This window comes from Scyliorhinus canicula, chromosome 1, assembly GCF_902713615.1.
Source record: "Scyliorhinus canicula chromosome 1, sScyCan1.1, whole genome shotgun sequence".
In the NCBI taxonomy this organism is placed as follows: Eukaryota; Metazoa; Chordata; class Chondrichthyes; order Carcharhiniformes; family Scyliorhinidae; genus Scyliorhinus; species Scyliorhinus canicula.
In genome coordinates this window covers 292205282-292226376 of record NC_052146.1, presented here as the reverse complement: position 1 = coordinate 292226376, position 21095 = coordinate 292205282, and the positions used below count along the sequence as shown (strand labels likewise).

The window sequence follows — 21095 nt, the reverse complement described above, 5'->3', positions numbered from 1 at the left end:
TTTATATAATTTGGAACAGGGGGTTGCTGGGGTGGTGTTTCGAGAAAAGGGTACGGCTTACGCTATTTTCCGATCACAAAACTACCGAAAGTTTGTCGCAACAAAAAGCTTTCAGTTTTACCTTACAGCCCTGTTAGTACGCATGCACTAAACACACTTCCGAATTTCGCTTATTATTTTGAACACCTTGAATACTTGTGATCTCTTTCTTTCTCTGCAATTTGGAGTTCTAATTCAAATTTCAGGGTCCTGGACACTGTGGTGTTTCCACTTACAACAGGGTCCCACCAGAGTCGCCAGCCTCCACACAGAAAGCGATGAAAGACTCCACAGCGAGCTCGTGGACAGCCTCCACGATAGAAGCAACGCAAGACTCCAGTGCGCAGTCCTTGCATGAACAAGACCATGAGGGTATAGCAACCTCCTCTGACCAACCAGCAGCAGATGATGCAAGTAAACAACAGAAAGACTATGACAGTCTGCCAAGCTCAAGTGCACAGCAAGAAGACTATGACAGTGAGGCACTCTCAATTACGACGCGAAAGTTAGGTCAGTAATTAAAGGCTTTAATAAGCATTGAACAATGGCAGCATCCAAGAGAAGTGTGCTCGCAAAATGGAGTCTCATCTTAAATACTGTTTCCCAGGGGGCGTAGCCAGAGGCGGAGTCCCCCAGGGTTCCAAGCCTCTTAAAGGGGCAATGCCAAGCCTCTTGAAGGGGCAAGGTATTCCGATCATCTCAGACAGTCTACCACACTCCAGTGAACAACAAAGTGACTATGAAAGTCCACCTATATTGTTTGAGCCATAAGTAGAAGTCTCTGACAGTCTATCCAGCTCAAGTGAAAAGCAAGAAGACACTGAGGCTCTCCCCACTGTATGTGCGACAAGTGACAACAGCATCCCACTTCCCATACAAGATGTGCAATGCGACAGACCTCAGCTAGTGTGTACAGAGGCACTCGACGATCACAGTGATACTACTGGTGACTCCGGTGACACCACGTTACTTCAGACCTCATTCGCTCGAGCCTCTCCACAAGCAAATGCATTCCTGAAAGTTTTGACTCCAGACGTGGAGCATCAAGAAACCTCAACTGACTCAAGTGAACCTGCAATGAATCCAGATGGGGAGCATTGACAAGCCAAAACTGACTCAGTTGAAACAGACCAGACTCCAGACGGGGAGCAACCACAAGCCAAAGCTGATTCAAGTAAGCTGGACATGACTCCAGACGGGAAGCGCCGCAAACTCAGTGACGGCACGCTCAAGGAAACAGCAGATGCCACAAAGCACGCTGACACGGGTAACTGAGTGCAAGACTCGTATTATCTACAGAGTGTGGTCCTTGAGCGCAGCAAATACAACACCAGAACCATCCAACACAACAACACAACCTATGAAAACTACATCAACGACAATAACAAGAAGTGTACCAAAGGCAACAACGTCGTCGACAAGTACGACAAAGACAACAACAATGGCACAATGACTGGTATGACATGGTACAACTCTGCCCATGAGGGACACTGTTACTGCTCAGCTCAGTACAATGACATACCATGGCAGGATGACACAGATTGCATGCATCGCAACACAAGCATTGGAAGAAAAAAAGACTCCAAATCAGACAACGAAGTGATGTGACCACTTCTTGGTTCCTTACCCACAGGGACACTGACGGCGTTTGCAAAGCAATGCCACCATCAACATCACTGCCTCGCCAACCAAACCAGAAAGACACTCTACCATAAAAATTAATGGATTTTGGACTCGTACATATGATTTGGACTTATTGTTTAATGATCACTGTTATCATAACTTGTACATAGTATCACTTATCTACCTGTTTTTGTTCAATTTTCTTTATCTTTGTACAGAAAATATGTAACATAAAAAGAGGATGTGGTGATATGCATCCCTGTAAATACACAAGGGGTTAATGTAAATACACGTAGACTAGCTAGACACTAGAGGGAGCACCAGAGACATGACACACAGACATTCATCCAATAGGTAAGATAGGACATGCCCAATGGGCATTCACAATACACACAGAGGTGACACTACCACAGGGAGGCATTACGCCAACCCATATAAAAGGACACAGCACAGTGATTCAACACATCATACCCACCACCTGGATTGTAGCAGACTGGTTCGTCAGTCTGAGTTGCTATAGCAGGATTAACAGGAGAGTTGAATCCAAGTAGGAGAATTGTTAACAGTTTAAATAAATGTGTTAAAGCTATTTCCAAGTCTGAACCTTCCTTTGTCAGAGTGCACATCAAAGAAGCAGCTTATGCTACCTCAAGAGCATAACAAAACAATGTGTACACAGGAGGTGGGTAGATATTTAAAGTAAGTACTTTTTCAGAGAAGAATATATGTATTAACACTGATATAGTGTTATTCCAAATGTTAGCTATTATGTAGCTAAATGGGAATCCAGATGTGGAGAACTTAATTTCTGATTAAAATAAGTATTAGATATCCATTGTTTGGGTACATGATCTTGATACTCCATTCCCCACGGCATATACATATGTATGGATATGGTTTCTACCTTGGGTGCAATTAATTTGGCAATGCCTGTGCAAATTGCACTTGTCTTGAAAAGTGTTCTTCCCACGCCACGTGCTATCTCCCCCCCCCACACTGAGTTTCGACTGAAACTCATTTGTACATCGCTGAACACACATTATTTCACAAAGCACTGCCATCAAGTTGCATTTGAAAAATTAATTGTTAACATCTTTCAAAAAATTTCCGTGATATATTGAAGCATCATAATATGAAGTTTGATTAATACAGCTAAAAATGGGTTGCTCTTAGAAAAATTTGCATTTTAAATCTTTGTCAATTTGCCATCTGTGTGTAAATGACTGAAAATTACTTTTCGTTTTAAAAATCCGAAGCTGTTGTAGAGTTGGAATGGGATACATTTTACAATACCCTAGAAAAAATAAAATTTATTCAAAAAGTTTCAGAATGTACCTATTAGTGTCCTTGTTCTCAAGTTCTAACTTTTTTGGAGCCTCCTTGATGGCCTTGAGATGAGCACAATTAATGAAAACACCCAATGACAGTTAATTCACCTTGGAGGCACAGGCAGCTTGTCGGCAAGAGTCCAGCACCATGTTTTTAACACGAGCGCAAAAGATGTTGGAAACTCCATTTGCACTAAAACTCTGCGATCTTTTGTGAGATTTGGGGGAATTGTGTCAAACTACAATTGAGCAGATATACTTACTGCGTTACTTTAGAATCGTTTTGCGCATTTGAAATGCAGGGACCCAAACATTTTTGATCATTGCGTTTGCTTTACTGCCTTGGCTGCTGCTCGAAGCATGTGTAACTTCATCCCAATGGAAACATCAGTGACATTGCATAGAGAGGAGATCTGTCATTGGTCAGTTTGGCTGATGTGCAGTTCCATCAGAGTAAGCCATGGCAAAGGACGAGGACCACCGTGCAACATTTTGGATGGCGAGAAAGGGTGGGTCAGACGTTCTTTATGTAAGTCAATATTCTCAGTAAAAATTGAGGTCAACATTCTGGGCGATCACACTGCAGTCAAAGCTTGTAACTGCTGAGCAAAAATATGGAAGCCATAATTCATCATTTCAAACTTTGGTGGAAGAAAGATTTAATGGTTCTTGTTTGTAGGTATACACAGGGAATAAAAGGTCGCTCAATTAAGACACGGGAGAATTTTTTTCTGCGGGTCATGAGTCTTTGGAACTTTCTTCCTCAAAAGACAGTGAAAGCAGGGTCTTTGAACATTGTTTGGAACGAGATAGATTCTTGATTGGCAAAGGGGGTGAAAGGTTGAGGGTAGGCAGGAATGTGGAGGTTACAATCAGATCATCTTGAATGGTGGAACAGGCTTGAGGGGCCGAGTAGCCTACTCCTAATTTGAATGATCGTAAATGTATTTATCTGTATTGTATGTAAAGTGCTTCTCACTAAAATGAGATAATTAGAATGCTAATGGCTAATCAGCAATTTCTTTTGGATAGCACTGGTCAAATTCATCTTTGCCTCTGTTCGGAGTGATCAGGAGGTTACTGGACTTCAATCTTCATACGTAAGAGTAGGAGTACTGTCGACCATTCGGGACGATTATGGTTGATCTACATCTTACCTCCCGTTACCTGCCTTGGTTCCGTATCCATTAACATCTTGCCTAATAATCTAACGGCCTCCGTTTTAAAATGGTTAATTTGGTAATTCATTGGTCAGCACTCTTGCTTCTTGAAAGGAAAAGGGCAATTAGTGCTGGGTGCCAAGTGTTGGATTAGCCAGCGATGCCCACATCCCATGAAAGAAAAAACCCTTGCATTTATATTGTGCTTTTCATGACCCTCGGATGTCAGCCAATAAGTGCTTTTGAAATATAGCCACTTTTCGAATTTAGGAAATTGTAACTCAAAATTTTAGGTTGACACTCCAGTGCAGTACTGAGGAATAAGACATTGCCCTGAATGTTCTCTTCAGATGGGTGTAAAAGATCCTGCGACAAGAGCATGGGTATTATTTCCGTTGCCCTGTCCCATATTAACGTAAACAGATTTGCTCATTACTAGATTGCTGTTTGTGAGGACTTGCTCTGCACAAATTGACTGTCCTACACTATAACAGTGACAATCTCTGAAACGTATTCACTGATTGCAAAGGAGTTTGAGATGTCCTGCGATTGTGAAAGATGCTACAGAAATGCAAACCTTTCAGTACCAATTGTGAGAAGTGCTTCTTGACATCACACCTGAATTTCCAATTCTGATTTTAAGATTATCCCTGCAATTCTGGGCCCTTCTGATCCTTTACAAGAGCAATACCATGAGCAATTCACATGTGTTTCTATCTCCCTTAACTTGAGCAGTTGTTTTACAAAATCCGCATCAAATTAATATTTTTCTCAGTTTGCTTACATTTTAACGATGGCAAAAAATACAGTTTAATCAATCAGATTGACCTGGAGGTCTGTTAGAAACGAACAGTAGCTATAAGGCTCCCAGCTGCAGGGTTTTTAACACCATGTTAGGATCCCAGAGTCTCATTTAGCTCAGAATCATGCTCAAACTAACAATAACCACAGGGTTCAGGAACTGAATCACTGCATACCATATGTGCCTTCCATTTGGGGCACTGAAAGCAGCCCAATTATTTTACTAATGCCATGAAGCAGGTTGCTTGGGGTGTTTGGGGGGGGGGGGGGGGGAAAGAAAGTGAATATTTTTATGTCCTATATTGAAATATCTTATGACATGATTACTTTATCAAGTGATCAATGGCAATCAATTTTTGATTTAAGCACTATAATGTGAAATGGAAGTTTAGATACTTGCAAAATTGGTTTACACAACACTACCTCTCTAGTTCACAGTCCACGTGGCATATACCATGCATGGCCAAGAGGGAGAACTGTTGAGCAAATTGCTTCCAACCTGACACAGTGGTACTTCAAAGGCACCCATTACAATAGAGCCAGCATGGCTCACTCATGACTTTAAACATATTATGTTTTTGTTTTGTCTCATTTGGAATAATATTACAAATCTCATGACCTCATGCTCCCAACATATTGGCTGAATTATATATAGAAATTCGGCATTTTCGATCACCTTCATAGGTGTCTGCCAGTTCTGTGGTGTTATGATCTAGCACATGAGTATGCAGACCTGTTTCCCTGGTATTTTAGGTGTCATTTGAGTGCCCCTTTAAGAAAATGTTTTTGTATTACCACATGGCTTCAGTGATGTCATTGTGCGGGTGGAGCTGGGCTGTGGCTGTGAGGTTTTTTTGGTTTCGCTTTCGTTTTCAGTTTTGGCTGCTGTGGACTCTGACAAAGAACAGAAGTGTTTTGGCCTGTCTCTATTTTCATTTTAAATATCTCTTCCAGTAAAAATTCATTGATTATAGCTACCAGCTGTTTTGATAACTTAAAATATATATACTTTGCTTTCCGGTACTGTTTAAACCTGCTGGTGAGATGGAGTCAGAATCTCAGGGAAAGCCAGTCTTATTCAAGTGAGAATGCAGAGTTCTGGGCCACACCCTTGAAAAAGGGTTTTTGGTTAATGTGATTTTGTTTTTGAATTGGAACAGTTAAGAGGGAATTCATTTATATGTAGATTACTGTAGCTGTGGGGTATCGTTGTTTGTAAATGATAAAAGTTCTTGCTGTGTGTTTATATAAATGTTCTTAGAATAAAGCTTATTTTGATTAAAAGTGTCTAGGAAGACTGCTAAATCATACCTGAGGGTAGGCTCCTGTGCTCATCCTAGCTAGATTCAACAAAAAGTTAGAGGTTAGGTGAACTCCATAATATACTTTCGAGTTTCTAAACCCTGGGGGGCTCATGGGATAAAAGTCTATCTTTCGTGATTGGGTTGGCTTAGTGAACTTCTAGACAGTGAGGGGTGAGCATATTTATGTTTGCTTTTAAGGTGTTGTACTCAAGTTTAAATAGGGAGTGTGTTGTGTACAATGGCGCTTTTAGAGGCTCAGAAGATTTTGGGGTGGACAAGGTCACGGATGGACCTTAAAAATGGAGACTAAAATAGGCTTTTTTATTTGGCAAAAACATTGCAGTTAACATTGCCTGACAAAATAAAAAAGAAGATGTAATTGCGGCGGTAGCTGAGCATTTAAAATTGCCTGAGACACAGTCAGAATTATTGGAAATGGCAGGAATTCAATTATAGATCAAGCAGCTTGAACATGAAAAAGAATTAAAGCACTTGAATTCAAAATGAGGGAAAAAGAAAGAATAGTCCTAGCAGAACAAAATGAGGGAAAAAGAAAGAATAGTCCTAGCAGAACAAAATGCGAGAGGAACGGAGGTAGAGATCAGGGAAAAGGAAATAGAAAGGGAGGAAAAAGAGAGAGACTTTCAACTTCGGAAACTGGCCATGAATTGTGAACAAAAATTGGCGGAGGTAAAGAGAAATGTAGTCTGAGGATAGTGATGAAGAGAAAGAGAGTCATAGTCGAAGGTTTGGTGGGGATCTATTTAAATATGTCCAAGCATTGCCAAAGCTTAATGAGTAGGATGTAGAATCCTTTTTCATTGAATTTGAGAAGGTGGCTAAACAAGTGAAATGGCCACAGAACATGTGGGTATTACTGATTGAAACAAACTTTGTAGGTAGAGCTAGTGAAGTGTTTGCATCACGATCAGAGGAGGTATCTGGGATGTATGAGGTGAAAAAATCCATCTTGGGTGCATATGAACTCGTGGCTCAAGCCTACAGACAAAGGTTTAGACATTTAAGGAAAGAACCTGGTCAAACATACATAGTTTGAAAGGATCAGAGTAATTTTGATAGGTGGACAAGGGCTTTGAAAATAGACCAAACGTATGAACCTCTTAGAGAAAGTATAATTTTGGACAAGTTTAATAATTCAATTCCTGATGTAGTGAGAACTTGTGTGGAAGAGCAGAGGGTTAAAACTGCGAGATTAGCAGCAGAAATGGCAGATGCTTATGAATTAGTTCAGAAATCAAAGCTTGGTTTCCGATATCAGTTTCGGCCTGAGGGATAGAAACTGGGGAAAAGAGAAATACTCCAGTAGTAAAGGGGATCTGATGGGAGATAATAAAGATAGTGTACCTCAGATTAAAAAGGAAATCCAGGAGGATGGAAGAGACATGAAAAGTTTCAGATGTTTCTACTGGAGTAAACTAGAACATGTAAAGTTACAGTGTTGGGAGTTGAAGAAAAACACTGGGAAGGCTGATGTGGTAAAACAAGATAAGCCAGTGGGATTTGTTAAAGTGGTAAAGGAAAGCCCGATTGAAGTGAAGAACGTACAAAAGAATGTACAGTCTGATAAAGAGGTAATTGATGAGAAGGTGCCAGATCTCTTTAAAGAAGTTACTTGTGTGGGCAAAGTTTACTCGTGTACCAGGAGTAGGTAGTAAAGAAGTCAAAACTTTAAGAGATAAGAGAGCTAGTCAATCTTTGATGGCAAGAGATGAGGAGTTGTGTAGTTTGGGAGGAATATTGCCAGAAAAGGTGGTCACATGTGGAATTCAGGGTGAGAAGAGTAGTGTTTCATTATATAAGGTGAGGTTGGAGAGTGCAGTGAAGAGTGGTGAAGTGGTAGTAGGAATAATAGAGGTACTATCTTGTCCAAAAATAGTTTTATCATGGGTAATTATACAGCTGGATGGCATGTGGGAGTGATGCCTACTGTGGTTGATAAGCCAGTGGAAAATCAAACAACTGAATTGTTGAAGCATGAATATCCTGGGATTTTTCCTGATTGTGCAGTAACAAGGTCGCAAAGTCACAGGTTAAGAGACGAGGAGAAATCAAAGAATGAAGGTAAAGTTGAAGTTCAATTATTGGAAACAATTTTTGATCAAATGGTTGGAAAAGAACAAGAACAGGTGGAGGATGAGGTGGATATTTTTAGTTCAGGAAAGTTGGCAGAGTTACAACAGAAAGATATAGAAATAAAACGGATATATCAGAAAGCATACACTGAAGAGGAATCAGAATGTTATTATCTTAAAAATGATGTCTTAATGAGAAAATGGAGACCTTTACATATGCAGGCTGATAGAAATATGATTTTCTGGTTAGCTATAGATAAGATAGATAAAAGGTTTAATGAAGAAATCCTGGTTGGATAAATCCTTAAGAGTAATTAACCAAATCAGTATATTAACCATAAGAGTGAGGAAAAGCGGACTAGCTGGGAACTGATCAGATAAGACACTCCATTCTTACATTTTGCAAGTTGCTTGAAACAGCTAGACAATTCAAGGCCAGTGACAAAAGGCTCGCATGCCTTCCCAGGCTTGGACAAGATCCGTTTCCGTGGTTACAGTCAGTCAGGGTCATAATGACTTTTCGAAAACTGTTAATCTAATTAATGTTAGAGGCATAATTGGCAAGGCAGGTTATGGGAAAATACAAAATCACACAAAGACATTTATCTCTTAAATTGACAGATAGACAGTTTGGTCGAATTGAGTGAATTAGAAATTAGTTGAAGGCAATCACAGCTGTAAAGAAGGCAAAACTTTAAGATAAGGATCTTTTTAAAAATCACTTGTCGGGATGAAGAAATTCATTCCGGAATCAATCTATCACTTTCTGAAACCTATGCTCTGGTTGCTTCTGCTGAATCGCCATTTTTCTTTTGTTTAAAACCACTCAATCATTTAATAGTGTGTATTCTGATTTGAAGAATTACCGAGTTGTATTTTAGAACTCAACCACTGTATTTGCTAAAGACAATCTATCTGACTAGCTTGTTGCAGGGCTAGTTGGAACTACTTAAATTTTGTATTGAAAATTGATTTTACCAATGCACACTAAAGCTGACTAATAAAGTTTCAAATAACTTCACCAATATCGCAGATTTTTTACATCTGTTATTTGGCAACTAAGAAGGGATAACGCATATCCAGGGTTCCGAATAGAGACCGGATCCATCACACGCGGATGAAAAGTGGGCAGAAGTTCATCAAGTGGTATTGTCGTTAGGGTATAGAAAGGAGTTGTTGCAAGTAGCACATCAGGTACCAGTAGGAGGTCATTTGGGAGTAAGGAAAACTAAAGCTAAAATACAAAAATATTTTTATTGCCCTGGACTACATAAAGATGTAGTTAAATTTTGCCGATCATGTCACACATGTCCAGTGATAGGAAAACTTCAAGCAGTTAGAAAACCAATGCCCTTAATACCCATTCCAGCATTTGAGGAACCTTTTACAATGGTCTTAATTGATTGCGTAGGACCGCTTCCTAAAATGAAAAGTGGTAATCAATATCTTTTGGCTATAATGGATGTGTCTACTAGGTTTCCAGAGGCCATTCCAGTGCGCAATATTACAGCTAAAAAGATTGTGGAGGAGTTACTCACATTTCTTACTAGATATAGACTACCCACAGAAATACAATTGGATCAAGGATCAAATTTGACCTTGAGCTTATTCAAAGAGGTGTAATTGATAATATGGAAAGATTTGTCATTTGAAACATGGAAGTCTGGCAATACCTGATTTAAGAAACATGAGAGAATGTAGGGAAAGATCCCACGAAGGGTTAACAGCAGCTTCAAAGAGCAGGATTATAAAATGCAGATTCCTTCTCCCAAACAGGATTTTTGTATGAAGCTAAAAACAATGGTTCACACCTTCATTGAAATTAACTATGCTAGTAGGCATCTGAAAAAGCATGGATGAGGGTTTCAGTTGAGCTAGGTTATAAATGTGTACCTTTCAAGTTATAACCAAGTGGATTTTAGCATACAGCTAAAAGCAATGTTTCACACCTTCATTGAAATTAACTATTTTAGTAAGCAGCTGGAAAGGAAAGGATGAGGTTCAGTTGAATTTGGTAACAATTGTAGGTGTGAAATTCTGCTAACACCCAAGTAAATTGAAGAAAACTGGAGACTATCAGTCTCCGAGAAACATAATTTAAAGCTGAAATTAAAGTCAAAGTTATGAGCTGGGGACACGATTGGAAAATAAAACTATAGAAACGACAGGAACCAAACCAAAATTCACACCTTATTGAAATCAAAGCATTTTTGAATATCACAAAGGAACTTAGAACATCACAAAGGACAAGGTAATCAGATCTGAGGGCTGAGGCCATGCCCAAAATGAATACTTAGTCGTGTTAGAAAAATTCAGATTAAACTTCAGAGGTTATTAGGTTATAGGAGATTACAAGGGGATGAGAGAAGAACTAGCTAAGGTAGACTGGGAGCTAAGACTTTATGGTGGAACAGTTGAGGAACAGTGGAGAACCTTCCAAGCGATTTTTCACAGTGCTCAGCAAAGGTTTATACCAACAAAAAGGAAGGACGGAAGAAAGAGGGAAAATCGACCGTGGATATCTAAGGAAATAAGGGAGAGTATCAAATTGAAGGAAAAAGCATATAAAGCGGCAAAGATTGCTGGGAGATTAGAGGACTGGGAAATCTTTAGGGGGCAACAGAAAGCTACTAAAAAAGCTATAAAGAAGAGTAAGATAGAGTATGAGAGTAAACTTGCTCAGAATATAAAAACAGACAGTAAAAGTTTTTACAAATATATAAGACAAAAAAGAGTGGCTAAGGTAAATATTGGTCCTTTAGAGGATGAGAAGGGAGTTTTAATAATGGGAAATGAGGAAATGGCTGAGGAACTGAACAGGTTTTTTGGGTCGGTCTTCACAGTGGAAGACACAAATAACATGCCAGCGACTGATAGAAATGAGGCTATGACAGGTGAGGACCTTGAGAGGATTGTTATCACTAAGGAGGGAGTGATGGGCAAGCTAATGGGGCTAAAGGTAGACAAGTCTCCTGGCCCTGATGGAATGCATCCCAGAGTGCTAAAAGAGATGGCTAGGGAAATTGCAGATGCACTAGTGATAATTTACCGAAATTCACTAGACTCTGGGGTGGTCCCGGTGGATTGGAAATTAGCAAACGTGACGCCACTGTTTAAAAAAGGAGGTAGGCAGAAAGCAGGAAATTATAGGCCAGTGAGTTTAACTTCGGTAATAGGGAAGATGCTGGAATCTATCATCAAGGAAGAAATTGCGAGGCATCTGGATAGAAATTGTCCCATTGGGCAGACGCAGCATGGGTTCGTAAAAGGCAGGTCATGCCTAACTAATTTAGTGGAATTTTTTGAGGACATTACCAGTGCAGTAGATAACGGGGAGCCGATGGATGTGGTATATCTGGATTTCCAGAAAGCCTTTGACAAGGTGCCACACAAAAGGTTGCTGCATAAGATAAAGATGCATGGCATTAAGGGTAAAGTAGTAGCATGGATAGAGGATTGGTTAATTAATAGAAAGCAAAGAGTTGGGATAAATGGGTGTTTCTCTGGTTGGCAATCAGTAGCTAGTGGTGTCCCTCAGGGATCCGTGTTGGGCCCACAATTGTTCACAATTTACATTGATGATTTGGAGTTGGGGACCAAGGGCAATGTGTCCAAGTTTGCAGATGACACTAAGATGAGTGGTAAAGCGAAAAGTGCAGAGGATACTGGAAGTCTGCAGAGGGATTTGGATAGGTTAAGTGAATGGGCTCGGGTCTGGCAGATGGCATACAATGTTGACAAATGTGAGGTTATCCATTTTGGTAGGAATAACAGCAAACGGGATTATTATTTAAACGATAAAATATTAAAGCATGCCGTTGTGCAGAGAGACTTGGGTGTGCTAGTGCATGAGTCACAGAAGGTTGGTTTACAAGTGCAACAGGTGATTAAGAAGGCAAATGGAATTTTGTCCTTCATTGCTAGAGGGATGGAGTTTAAGACTAGGGAGGTTATGTTGCAATTGTATAAGGTGTTAGTGCGGCCATACCTGGAGTATTGTGTTCAGTTTTGATCTCCTTACTTGAGAAAGGACGTACTGGCGCTGGAGGGTGTGCAGAGGAGATTCACTAGGTTAATCCCAGATCTGAAGGGGTTGGATTATGAGGAGAGGTTGAGTAGACTGGGACTGTACTCATTGGAATTTAGAAGGATGAGGGGGGATCTTATAGAAACATTTAAAATTATGAAGGGAATAGATAGGATAGATGCGGGCAGGTTGTTTCCACTGGCGGGTGACAGCAGAACTAGGGGGCATAGCCTCAAAATAAGGGGAAGTAGATTTAGGACTGAGTTTAGGAGGAACTTCTTCACCCAAAGGGTTGTGAATCTATGGAATTCCTTGCCCAGTGAAGCAGTTGAGGCTCCTTCATTACATGTTTTTAAGGTAAAGATAGATAGTTTTTTGAAGAATAAAGGGATTAAGGGTTATGGTGTTCGGGCCGGAAAGTGGAGCTGAGTCCACAAAAGATCAGCCATGATCTAATTGAATGGCGGAGCAGGCTCGAGGGGCCAGATGGCCTACTCCTGCTCCTAGTTCTTATGTTCTTATGTTATGGATAGCTTGGGAAGAAAACAATTTAAATCCACTGCATAACATCCAGAATCGCAGGGAGCATTAGAACAGTGGCATCAGATGTTCAAGACGATGTTGAGGGCTGGCCAGCAGCACGGTTCAATTCCCGTACCAGCCTCCCTGAACAGGTGCCGGACGACTAGTGGCTTTTCACAGTAACTTCATTTGAAGTCTATTTGTGACAATAAGCGATTTTCATTCCATTTCATTTCATTTCATTATTGTCAAGATTATCCAGAGGATTGGGTAACGGAATTCCATTTGTACTATTTGCAATTAGGGATGCACCTAATGAGTCAACCAAATTCAGTCCTTTTGAACTAATTTTTGGTCATGAGGTAAGAGGACCACTTAAATTGATTAAGGAGAAATTGGTGAGTGAGCATTCAGAACTGACATTGGATTAAGTGTCATATTTTAGGGAACGATTAAATAGAGCAGGTGAATTAGCTAGACAACCTTTAAAAGCTGCACAGCATGTGATGAAACAGGTAGCGGACAAGAAAGCAAACGTTTGTAGTTTTGCCAGTGGAGATTAAAGTTGTTACCAGTGGTAGATGAACCTTTAAAAACAAGGTTTTATGGACCGTATCATATTGAAAGGAAATTGAGTGAGGTGAATTATTTGGTAAGAACGCTATATTGAAGGAAAATTCAGTGTGTCATAGTGTAGCCACCTGGAGTGGCCATGTCCCGATTTCAAAATGGACACTTGCAAAGAGTAAACGGAGAATTGGACAGTGCTAAGAAAACAAGCAGGTACAAGGTTTGCCTGTGGATTGGAGTTTGCAGCTCCCAGACAAAACCGATACTACAAGCCATTAGCATAGTAATGAGCTATCTCCGGGGACAAAAGAGAAACATTTAAGCAATCGGTACCAGAGCAGACTCCCCGGCGCCAGTGGAGAGTAAAACAAAGGCATGCCAACGGTCACCTTAGACCCGCCCAGTGATCAAGCAACGGCCCCTTTATTGGAGAAATCAATACAAATGATTAGGACATGGTCCAATTAATTGGGGCCAAGTTCAAGAACCGCCCAAAAGAGCACGAAGCCCCTTGGGCTATAAAGAGGAGCCCCCAAGACAGATCGCTCTCTCCTTCTTCACCTTCATCTTGGCCTTGGCTCTCAGCAACGAGAGACCCGCCAAGCACCAGCCACGTAAGTCTAAAGTCCACCCACGCTATGAGATAGGCGCTCCTATCTACTATTCTATACCAGTTCAATGCCAGCAGCCTCCGAACCGGGCAACGACCATTGTTTCTCTGACTGAGTGGGCACCCGAAGCTAAGTATAGGCTTTTAGTAGTAGTTGTAGTCTAGTGAGTAGAGTTTGTGCATGCGTATAATTGACTGTGTGTAAATAAATGTGCATTGATTTCAAACTTACTAACTGGTGTATCGAGTCTTTGATCAGTATTTAGTTTTGAACCTTGTGACGGTATCGAAAGGATACCTGGCGACTCTTGAGCTAGCATAATTAAAACACAGCAAATTAGGGAGAGCATAAAGAGCAACAATGTGAATATACTTAAAAGGTATTTTGAAAGGGAAGGAGAGCAAAAGGAGGAGGTTTTAGTGATTCTAACTCAGTGAAGAACTAAATCCAGATGACTCTGAATTTGACATTCCTCAAATTAAATTGGATAGCGAGGATGTTCTTAAAATTTGGGATAAATCATTGAATTACCTTCCAGAGGAAAAACAAACTGACATGAAAGAGTTATTAATATCACATGGGCAAGTTTGTGGAAATAAGTTGGGAAGTATTAAAATGGTTATACATGATGTAGATGTGGGAAATGCTGTTCCACTTAAACAACATCCATATAGACTTAACCCTCTAAAATTAGCACAGGATCAAAAATAAATTGATTATGCTTAAAAATGACATAATTGAAGTGGGTTGCAGCCAATGGAGCTCACCCAGAATGATGATACCAAAACCGGATGGTACCCAACGATTTTGTGTGGACTATAAAAAGGTCAATGCAGTTACAAGAACAGACTATTATCCTATCCCACGGTTGGAGGACTGTATTGAGAAGGTGGGACAATCTGCTTTTTCTCCAAACTGGATTTACTTAAGATTACTGACAGGCACCTTTTATCCGAAAGAGTGAAGGAGATTTTGGCTTTTGTGATTCCAAATGGTATATATGAATTCAGAGTTATGGCATTTGGTGTGAAAAACGCCCCAGCCACATTTCAACGGTCAACTAACAAAGTAATTTCATATTGCCCAATTGTGCGGTATACATCGACGATCTGGTAAATTTTAGCCAGAAATGGAAAGAACATTTAAAGCATCTGATGGAGATATTCGATCAACTTCAGGAGGTGGGTTTGGTGGTAAACCTAGCCAAAAGTGAATTTGTAAAAGCCCAAGTCACTTTCCTTGGCCATACAATTGGACATGGACAAATGGTCCCACGGGATGTGAAAGCAAAAGTTATTGGAGAGTTTCCAACACCCTCGACATGAAGGGAAATAATGAGATTTAGTGGCATGAGTGGTTTGTACCGTAAATTTGTCCCAAATCTTAGTAGCGTGGTTGCTCCACTGACGGACCAGTTGACGAAGCGTAGCAAATTTCAGTGGATGGCAGAGTGTCAATAGGCATTTGACGGCCTGAGGGCTGTGTTAACCACTGCTTCTGTGTTGGTCACCCCAAATTACACAAAACAATTCAAGGTGGCTATTAATGCGAGTGATGTGGGCGTAGGTGCCGTGCTCTTGCAAGAAGACAACAATGGAATAGAGTGGCCTATTGGGTAGTTTTCCAAAAAATGTAATGATCACCAGAGGAAATATTCAACAATTGAAAAGGAGACTTTGAGCTTGATGCTGGCTTTGCAACATTTTCACATTTATGCTACCAGCAATTCGTCTGAAACAATTATGTATACTGATCCTAATCCATTGACTTTTTTGGAAAAATTCAGGAATAAAAATGCCAGACTGTTTGGATGGAGCTTATTATTACAGCCATTTGATTTAAAACCTGTACATGTGGCAGGACGAGAAAACGTGATAGCCGAAGCTTTGTCACGAATGTGATGAAGAGAAGCAGGTTCGATGGTGGAAAACAGAACTAAAATTGACTAATATTATCAACATTTGTCTGTTCTAATGTTTTGAAATTTATGTTTATTGTCGAGTGTTGGGTATGGGCAAGTGAAAAATGAAACCATCTTTGAAGTTGATGGTTTAATTTTTTTCTTGGGGGGGGGGGGGAGATGTCATGTGAGTATCCCTTTAAGAAACGTTTTTGTCTTACCACATGGCTTCAGTGATGTCATTGTGTAGGTGGAGCTGGGCTGTGGCTGTGTGAGGTGTTTTGGTTTCGCTTTCGTTTTCAGTTTTGGCAGCTGTGGACTCCGACAGAGAACAAAAGTTTTCATTTAAAATGCTGTTCCAGTAAAAACCCATTAATGGCGCAGTGGGTTAGCCCTGCTGCCTCACGGCGCCGAGGTCCCAGGTTCAATCCTCGCTCTGGGTCACTGTCCGTGTGGAGTTTGCACATTCTCCCCGTGTTTGCGTGGGTTTCACCCCCACAACCCAAAAGATGTGCAGGCTAGGTGGATTGGCCATGCTAAACTGCCCCTTAATTGGAAAAAATGAATTGGGTACTCTAAATTTAAAAAAAAACATTAATTATAGCTATCTGCTGTTTTGGTAACTTAAAAGATATAGTTTGCTTTTCGGAAGCGTTTGAACCTGCTGGTGAGACGGGGTCAGAATCATGGGGAAAGCCAGTCTTATTCAAGTGAGAATGCGGAATGCTGGGCCACGCCCTTGAAAAGGAGTTTTTGGTTTATGTGATTTTTTTTATTGGAAAGGTTAAGGGGGAATTCATTAAGTGTTATATATAGATTATTGTCGCTGTGGGGTGTAGCCATGCTGGCCACGCAAAATGGACACTGAGCCAAACTAAAATGGAAGGCAGCAGGGAAAGCCTGTTTAGTAAGAACAGACAGCCTGCTCTCAACTAATTAGCATTTTGCAAACAGCAAACCAGTTTTCTGGCCAGGTGCAGATCTCCAAGCAAAGGTGTTAATGGCAAAGCGCTTAACATCCTGATGAGGCAGCCCAGATCCAGACACAAACAATGGCAACATTTCCATCTCAATGTAGCAGTTAATTGGTGGAGTAGACAGGATGGCACCAGAGTAACAAATATCGAAACCACCCCCCCCAACATCGAGGAAAGCCCCGCATTGGAGGATTTCGAAGGTAGCCGTTTGGAAACGTTCCAATCGGTACCGAAAGGTAGAGCCCGCCTAGAAGGGGGCAAGGACATGAGAGAGGGGTATAAAAGCAAATCCCCCACAGAGCCCCGGTCTGTTAAACCCGTGCTCCGGCTCTGACTGACATCTTGCATCCTGACTCCAGCCGTTGAGCACCAGCCGCCGAAACCATAAGTTCAACGCTCGCTACGCGATCCAAGCCCACTAGACTCCCAAGTACCAGAACGCTTGCTGAAGGCTGCAGTGCCAGACCAGGACGAAGGCCTCGTTCTCTGACCTTGCCTGTTCCTGTTAGATAAGTATTCTGTTTGCTTAAGTTTAGTTATAGCTTAGTCTCTTAGTGTGTGCATGAGTATTTATTATAACTGTATAATAAATATTGATCGTTTGAACTTTACTAATCGGTGTATCGTCTTTATTACTTTGAACTTGACCTTGGAATACTTGTGACGTTGCCTATACGGCAACTGGCGACTCCAGAGCTAAATAATTACATAGAACAGAGCCTAGTAGTGTTAAGCACACGTCGAACTCGGAGGCGTGTTAATACACTCCAATAAACGCGTTTTACGCCCATAGTAAAACGTGCAACATGGGGTATCTTTATGTTTGTAATTGATACAAATTCTTCCTGTGTGTTTATATAAATGTTCTTAAAATAACGATTATTTTGATTAAAAGTGTCTGGGAAGACTGCTGAATCACAGCTGAAGAGAAGGCTCTTGTACTCATCCTAGCCAAATTCAACAAAACGTTAGAGGTTAGGTGAACTCCATAATATACTTTCGAGTTTCTAAAGCCTGGCCCATAACACAAGACTCATTCGCCTGTCTCGAAGTAAAAAAAACTACTTTGCAGTCAGTACTGAGCTGAAGACAAAAGTGATGTTCTGTTGCTGGGGTAGAAGATGGCATCTTGTCCATTGTTACTTTCTCCAGATTTTCACTTGTGGCTTGGAGAAAATTGCAATGCACATGCTGCCCTCCATTCCATGACCAATTTCATGTGTGCGCTTGTAGCGGGAGAATCTTGGGCTTGCAGCTGAATTAATGAGGATTTCCTTCCTATTTATCCTCAATCAACTGTGTTCCAAATGGACTTAAGTATGGTGTTATGATAATCTTTGATTTCCCTCATTTGACATTGCACGGTAGTCTTGTAATTGCATCAAAAGTCCCTACCCATGTTGATGATATGAATAGTTCTAATGCTTATTTGAAGTTCAACGGTTTTGGGATGCGCAAGACGGATATATAAAAGTTACTCTGTTTCTATAGGACTGGAGTATAAAGAAGAGCAGTCAGGTCTCTGGAGACAAGATGATAGATTCCTGTGCCCGGCAGTAACCAGTGGACCATCCATTGTTACAAGCTTGAGGCTTGAAAAGGTGAGGGACCATTCCACCCACTCAGCTTTTACACAGATTAGTTTTTGAAGAGCATTTTTAATTTGAGGATCTTTTGACTGGATCCCATTTACTAGAAAACGTTTTGGTAGCCAATGTATTTAGGAGAAATTTCCACATGTAACCATATTCGTATTCGTGTCTGGGTACGTTTAAGTTGTTGAAAAAAATAATCAAAAGGGGTGGAATGATGTGGCTATTCATGTTACGCTCATCCCAGTTGAAACTAAACAGTACTTTTTATAGTGAACAGATATGAGGCTTTCGCAGATTTAAGGATGAAAGAAGTTGTGTTTATATGTGCCTTTTATATCTTCAGGATATCCCAAAGTTCTTGAGAACCAATGGATTACTTTTTCAGATTACTTAATGAAGTTTCCTTATGATAATTGTATTGCCCATTGAGATTGTCCATGCCAGCTCGGGGACAGCCAGGTGTCCTTTCTAATCCCACCTTCCTACACTTGATCCACAGCCCTGTAACTTAGAGCACTTTAATGCAGATCCAGATTACACTGAGGATTGTATGGGCACAGAATATACTCTGGGCGGGGGACTTCAATGTCTATCACCAGCTGTGGCTTGGTAGCATCACCACTGACCGAGCTTTAAAGGACATAGCTTCTAGACTGGGTCTTCGACATATGGTAAGGGAAAAACCTACTTGTTCACGTCCTCACCGATCTACCTGTCACAAATGTATCTAGCCATGATAGTAGTGGCAAAGGTGACCACTGCACAGTCCTTGTGCAGACGATGTTCTGCCTTCACATTGAGGATACCCTCCATCATGTTATGTGGCATTACCACCGTGCTATATGGGATAGACTTCAAACAGATCTAGCATCTCCAAACTGGGCATCCATGAGGTGCCGTGGGCCATCAACAGCAGCATAATTATATACCACAATCTGTAACCTCATGGCTCGGCATATCCCCTATTCTACCATTACTATCAATCAAGGGCATCAGCCCTTCAATGGTGAGTGCAGTAGGGCATGCCAGGAGCAGTACCAGTCTTACCTAAACATAAGCCATTAACGTGATGAATCTATAATACAGGAGTATCATAGAATTTACAATGCAGAAAGAGACCGTTTGACCCATCGAGTCTGCACTCACTCTTGAAAAGAGCACCCTACTTAAGCCCACACCTCCACCCTATCCTCGTAATCGAGCAACCCCATCTAACCTAAAGCCAATTTAGCATGGCCAATCCACCTAACCTGTACATCTTTGGACTGCGGGAGGAAACCGGAGCACCCGGAGGAAACCCACATAGACACTGGGAGAACGTGCAAACTCCGCACAGACAGTGACCCAATCCAGGAAACTAACCTGGGACCCTGAAGCTGTGAAACAACTGTGCTACCGTACTTGCATGCCAAGCAGCATGTAATGGACAGGGTTGAACGATTCCACAACCATCTGATCAGATCCTGCTGCATCCAGTTATGAGGGGAGGATCCACAAAAATCCCCATCCTCAATGATAGTGGAGTCTAACGCATCCGTGCAAAAGCCAAGACTGAAGCATTTGCACCCAGAAGTGCTGGGTGGAGGTTCCAACTCATCCTCATCCTGAGGTCCCCAGCATCACAGATGCCAGTCTTCAGCAAATTCCATTCACTCCATGTAATATCAAGACATGGCTAAAGACCCTATATACTGCAATGGTTATGGGCCCAGACCACTTTCCAGCAATAGTACTGAAGATTTGTGTTCCAGAATTAGATGTGCCCCGCCAAACTATTTTAGTACAGCTACAACACTGGCATCTCTCTGGCAATGTGGGAAAGTTGTTCACTCCACAAAAAGCAGGATAAATCAAATCTAGCCCATTATCGCTTCATCACTCTACCCTGTCATCAGCAGAGTACTCTGCGCTGTCATCAGCAGAGGAGTGGATAGTGTTGTTTACAGTGCTATCAAGTGTAACTAACATAGTAATAACCTGCTCACTGACACTCAATTTGGGTCCTACCAGGGCCACTCAGCTCCTGCCCTTATTACAGCCTTGGTTCAAACATGGACAAAAGAGCTGAACTCCAGAGGTGAGTTGAAAGTGATATCAAGGCAGCATTTGACCAAGCATGGCACCAAGGAACCTTATAATAGAACAAGTCGGTGGGAATCGGGGAAAGCTCCATTGATTGAAGTCATATCTAGCTCAAAGGAAGATGGTTGGAGGTCGGTTTTCTCAGTCTAGGCGTATTGCTGCAGGAGTTCCTCCAAGCTAGTGCCTTCGGCCCAACCATCTTCAGCTGCTGCTTCAAACAACAACTCTCCATCTTAAGGTCAGAAGTGGGGATGTTCGCTGATATCACTGATAATTGCAGAATGTTCACTATTCATGACTCCTCAGATACTGAATCAATCAGTGTTCATATACAGCAAGACCTGGACAACATTCAGGCTTGGGCGAATTAGTGGAGAGTAACACAAGAGCCAGGCAATGATCATCTTCAGTAAGAGTGAATCTAGCCATCACTTAATTCATCGCTGAATACCTAATCCCTAAC

General features: G+C 41.3%; 1 protein-coding gene across 9 annotated transcripts in view; it reads left to right on the top strand.

Annotated features, from left to right (window-relative positions):
- The window catches only part of akt3a (v-akt murine thymoma viral oncogene homolog 3a), a 522194-nt gene that overhangs the window by 176452 nt on the left and 324647 nt on the right, over positions 1-21095 (top strand). Inside the window, exon 2 of one of the 9 annotated variants that reach the window (XM_038815294.1) lies at positions 18447-18556. The exons of the other annotated variants lie outside the window; for them this stretch is intronic. The gene's annotated coding sequence lies outside the window, so the exon portion shown is untranslated. The remainder of the gene's footprint in view (positions 1-18446; positions 18557-21095) is intronic. 9 annotated transcript variants of the gene reach the window in all.